A 6,123-nucleotide genomic window follows, 5' to 3' on the forward strand; every position below is an offset into this window, starting at 1 on the left:
AGCAGACAGTGAAAGACGTATAGCATAGCACATTATTTGCGGTATCTAAGCATATATAGGCGAACAGAACAAAACAGAAGACAAGTGCAGTAAATGAAGAAAACATAAGAAACATGGCTAAAATTCGAGAGGAACAAGCTACTGGTCCAGAAAGTCGTATGTTGGCTGAGGGTCGGCGAACGCTGCCCACCGTGGAATCGCTATGCCGCTGTTGGTTGTAGCAGCGAGGGAACCCAGATGGCAACGTCAGGACAAAGTGGGTAACAAAGAAGAGCCCCCGATTGATGTAGGAAGAAGGACATTAGACACGCCTAGATGTACAGCAAGAGTGGAAAGCGAAATAGAGACGGTCGACACGCAAAGAGAAGACGGTCAGAGGGAGTGAGCGCTGAAGAAAGGATCCAAATGGAATGTGACAACTTCGGATGTGATGTACTCTGGAAGGCGCACGCTAGCGGAACAGGTTATCGCCGCGTAAATAATACGGACAACCTGTATAATTAACTAGGTAGGTAGTAGGCTAACAATTTCATGAACACATGCACACAATAAAAGAAAAAAAAAAGGTACTAAAGACAGACAGACAGACAGACGGAAAGAAGGACTCTATGCGACACTTCTATGAGACACTGAGAGAATAGGCCACCTGTGGGCCGACCAGATGAATTTGGTAGCAGAGGAAGACAAACCAATCAATTCGAACAGCAGTGGATCAACTGTGAACTGATTTCCCTTACTACCAACTCTGTCTCCTAAGGCACAGTATCTTAAGTATGATTTGTGTAAGCAGACTGTTCTTGCGTTAATAGTGAGTAGAATATAGTGTCGTTATTTACCAGATGCCATCAACTATTCGTATTCATCTGTACCATTATACTCGGATAGGATTTATCGATCGCTTGGGTAGCTGGTCAATGGACATAAATAGTAAGCGATAAATTCATAGTCGTCAAGCAAAGGCTTATAGATAGGCATGCAGATGGGCTTTTCTTTACGTTCGACTTCCAGATGGATCGGAAAATGCTCCAAACGACAAAGACTGCATAGTTGAGCTATTGAATTTGTTGTTCATAAGTAGATGAGGAACAATCGCAGCAGTTATCAGTTGATCAGACCGTACATATGCTTTATACACAATACATCGTTGTGTTTGTTTGTCAACAGTTTTCACTGAGAACTCTATGTGAATTCGGACGGCGTGATTCCGCTCGAGCATCGTCGAAATCCGACAATTCTATTTTTACTTTTCTTCGCTACCTCTAACTATACAGCTTCCAAATCACGGCAGTCTTTGGATTTCTAAGCACGTAGTAGGCCTTTCTCACTGTTTCGGCCACTCGGCACCAGCCGATGTCTCCACTGCCAACAAACTCCGCCAAATTAATAGAGTTCCAAATTTTCGTGTCTCAAACAAAACATCTAGTTAGTTACTATTTGTTTAGTTCATTGTACTGAACTAACCTGAATAGTAGAATTAAGCTGAATTTTCCTTCATTAACGAACGCCTCCATTTGGGTCAAACGAAACCACAAAATGACCAGGCCCAGCTGAGAGCAAGTAACACTTGAGAATAGTCACCTCATGTCCAACTAGGTGCTGAATGGAAAAAAAGCACTTACTTGAAACAGCCATATTCCTCAAACCTCAAACACTTGTCAGTTTTTATAGACCAACAAACTTTGCCTCAATATAAAGAATTAGTCTAGGTTAGTGCATGGCAAGGCTTTTCCCGTGTTTCAAGTTGCCGATGTATTATCACTCTTACACCTACCAAACACAGCCCCAACCAGTTTGAAGTAAATAAGCTAAGTTGTAGTTACGGTGTAACCAGTTCGAATGGACCACGTAACTTAGGAACATTAATTTTAAAAGATAACTTCTTATAAAACGTTCAGTATGGTCCTGTATGCAGTGGCGTTCGTACAAGTCTGTAGAGACTTTCTTTGTGATTTATTAAAAGAACGCATTGATAACACGTTTCTATAAATTATTGTACAAATTATTGTGTAGTAAATTTGTGCAGCTAACAAAACTTTTAGCTTATATGAATTATAAAAAGATGTTTGATGCATTCACGATATAATAAAAAATGCCATACATCCTAGGGATTGACACATAACAGCAAACGTTCATGATTATTGCGTCACCGGAGAGTTGGGCCTATGACAAAGCTTCCATTTTTGTTGGCTACAAACGTACAGGCCTACGTAACGAATTTACCACCGAATTACCATCTATATATATATATATATATATATTTCAGGTGACTTCAATTTATAAGCATCTCTCCATATATCTTTGGCTAGAGCAAAGGCAGCTACCTACTTCATTATTGAGAACTAGTCGGTGTATATCTATTTCTTTGCAAATGGACTTAGTAGAATGATTCTGGATACGCCGCCCGTCTTCGTTAAGACTTTTGCCCCCAAAAACGTACACTGTTTTTTGCAGAATGTTGTCATGCCCACGCTGACTATGTTTGCGCATAGTGGCTGGGAAAAGTTCGCCACTTTTCCTCTGCTTACTTTTATCCTTCGCTAGAATACTTTTAGCTTGGAGCCCTTGCTATGCTTAATTCTGCGATAGCTCCAGAGAGCTGCAACTGACAGATGTAAAAGCCACTCAATATGCTCCTGTTTAGAAAATTGCTATTATATATAGATATTGGCTTTAATATCGAGGCTTGCATACGGCGTGAGAGTTCGCATCCAATATTTAGTTACATACTGAAGACTGCACTGGATCCTAAATGACGGAACGCCAGAACCACTAAACTAACAAAAACCTGAAAGGCACGTTTGTTCGAATAAAACAATACCTTGATTCCTTGGGTCTCTATTCTCAAAAATCCATGGTCAGCTATTGAATTTGGCACACTGCCTTTGTCTTGCCATTGCAGGACATAAACCTATTCCAAAGTAAATATTTTCAAGTTTCCAATCAAATGGAGTGCCGTTTTTTATTCGGCGACGACTTTATTTTTAGCACAACGAGATACCAGCTATATTACGGCGTCCGATACGAATATATTAAACATATAATATACATACAAGTACTGACTGACTGACTGTTGATATAGCAGGAGACACATTACCACATCATATTATCACAACATACAGTTGCAAGACACCTTGAGAAAAAACCGAGCTCATCTCTCCCGAACAACGCTTTTCCAGCAATTTTTCTTTGTTTAACTCTCAGAGCTGTCGATCCTTTCTATTATCTTCTTGCTTACACCCCACAACGCACCTGCCAAATGCTGAGCAGTTATTCCATGACCAGCTATGACATATGAAAAAATAACACAAGCTTGGCCAAATGTAACTAATAAGTACCGCTAGTCCGCGCACACAAGCTTTATTACCGCTTCGAGCCGTAAAAATGCAAAGAGGCATTGCCAATGGGATTGTTGGAATCACCTACGGCAAGCCAATGCAAAGATTTTGAGGTTACCCTTAGATTTTGTATGTCTATGCAAATTACACGACCATGGTAAAAAGTTTAAAACGATCTTTATAAAACATGAGAATAACTTTCTACTGGTAGTTTACAATTTACATTAGCTTAGAATTCTTCTTGATAACTCTTTAATTATTCTGTATAAACACATCAATGGTGAACTCGCTCGAAGCAAACGGTAGGGAATAAACGTATTGGAATTGAACGCAATGTCGAAGAAGCCCGATAACCGAGTGCACGAGCAAAGATCAGTAAAAGTCGATCATGGGATAGCTGGCTTTTGCGTATAGGGACACTATCCGATAGATTTTACCTATTGCTTACAAAGCAAGCAAAACAGATTTCTATTGCACAGCCACTAAATGTTTTGAATGAATATTGTTTTTATTGTAGCGCAGTAGCTACGGCGCGCCCAGTACACAGATACTTGACGAAAGTTAATTGGGCACTGAAATCGGGAACGAGTGCCAAAAACAGGGTCCTATGTTGTTGCCAATCAGTTGGCCTCAAGGAGCGTCAACTTCTTAAGGAAAAATTGAGTGATGTTTTCTTCGATCAATTGTTTCAAAAAGCAAAACATGAAATAACGAATGCTCACATGTAGTTCAATGTTTGATTTCAAGAATTACCGAGTTATCGGTTAATTATTAAGTAACTAATTCAGCAACTAAGTTAGAAAGATGGTCCCCCTAACCGTCTTACCACAGGCTCTTGAACATGGCTATACATTAAAAATCTGTAGTCATTTCCGTAGGATATTCATTTCTATAATGTCAGTGTTTACAGGCTACTAGTTATGAAATATGCTAACTATTGAACACTATACCAGTGGCATGGTTGATCAGGTAATTGGCCCATTTTTCGCTGCCCAACTTCTTTCACTCCACTGTGACATCACATATTCTATATCTCTTGCCCGGATTAGTGTATAAGATCTGCACGTTGCATTAAGTCCTCCATATGGCACGGCCACGATGCGGCACGTCTAGAAGAGCCCATGCAATAGTCACGTGACGTTTTACGTAGCGGTACGTCCAGTCCCTTTTTCCACCGTTACCAGACATCAACAGCATCGAATACTAGCAGCGTACGATACAAAGCCGCTACGGCAAAGAGTGCATATCAAGCATACTGTTTGCTTCTCCTGTTACCCCTGTGCCCATCGCCGCTTCCTGCTATCTTTGCATATCTGCCGACCGGCAGCGGAAACCATCAACAGGCTAACCTAGACGAGTTGACGGAGGAATGGTTCAAATCGCCGTACCGATAGCTCGGTGGTTCCTTCACTGGCTCTTCTTGTATGCATATAAATCATACGTTTTGTAGCCTCTTGCCGCGCTATCGAGGTGCTGTCTTACCATGTCTAGCTAGCCGACTGCCGCGGAGCGCCTTTGCCCTCTGAACGACCTCGCTGAAAGTCCACTTCAGAACCGGTCCGCTGAAAGACCGGTTCAATGCCTAGCCACATGCGAACAAAGAGACTCACAGAAGAGTGTCATGTTTTTGGCAGTGATACGACAGAGGAGAAAACTTTTTCGCACACCCAGTTTCCTTCGAGCTACAACTTCTGCAACCTTGGATTCTGCGGTTACAAAAAAAAAGCTTTAAAGAGATGGAACAACTGTGAGAGCCGTTTCCCTTGGGAGTGCGTTATTCTGCGCTCTGCTGCTCGGAGAGGTGGGCTACGTCGTATTTTATGATGCCTTCAGCAAGAAGGACGCTGCTTGGGATAGTAGAGCATAATTATGGTAAAAATACTTAGAATGACAATAGGCCTGGGCGCACTATGAAATAGCATCCTTGAGCATCTTTTCTGTTGTCAAATATGTTCCTTTATGGTAGGCTATCACCAAAAAATCCTTTAAGCTGTATGTTCGGGTCCGCCGTTAAGGGACATTGCGTTATTCAGGTATGACACTGCTACAGCCAACATATATATAGAAGGTGTAGGCGAATACGTACATTTGTCCCAAACCTATCTCGGCTGTTTCAGCCACCTTCCATGGACCTGTATACGTGCGCCTGCATATGCATTAGGTGGGTATATGCGATCGGAACTGCGTGCAGTGTTGACACGTTTCCACCCAACAACTAGTCGATACGCAATAACAACAATAAGTAGAAACTGACATTCAAACGTGTGATGTCCTGATGGAATGGAATAACAAAGGGATACACTACGATCTTAGTTGGCTAGAGAGTTCAACGAGACGGAGCGAAAAATGGTACAAAGGAATCCCAACGACAATATCGATAGTACGCCAATACAAGGGCACGGAAGTAGGACAATATTCAATTTGCTCGTTGTCAGGCCGGTTGTTAAGCTGATTGGCAGCCTATTCAATTAATGGGTGCCGTTTCATTCAAAATTGAATGAATGAATGATTGATTTTATTACTAACCTAGGTTAAACTCTCCTACGGACACTGAACGAGGTTAATTCGAAGTTATGTAAATCAATTTGTGTTAACAGTATTGATCAGGTTTGTTTGGGGCAGTAACACCTGAATCGTTTACTACGTTCATCGGTATTCGCATCATACGCGTAGCAACAAGCTTTTGTTAGGTGGCTCGTGTTGTATATTTTTCTAATTTGTCAACAACAGCGGTGTTAGCAGTCTCCCATTAGACGGATCGATCTGCTGTGCACAACAAAGTACAATA

Source organism: Varroa destructor, unplaced genomic scaffold (assembly GCF_002443255.2).
Source record: "Varroa destructor unplaced genomic scaffold, Vdes_3.0 BEIS01000001.1, whole genome shotgun sequence".
In the NCBI taxonomy this organism is placed as follows: Eukaryota; Metazoa; Arthropoda; class Arachnida; order Mesostigmata; family Varroidae; genus Varroa; species Varroa destructor.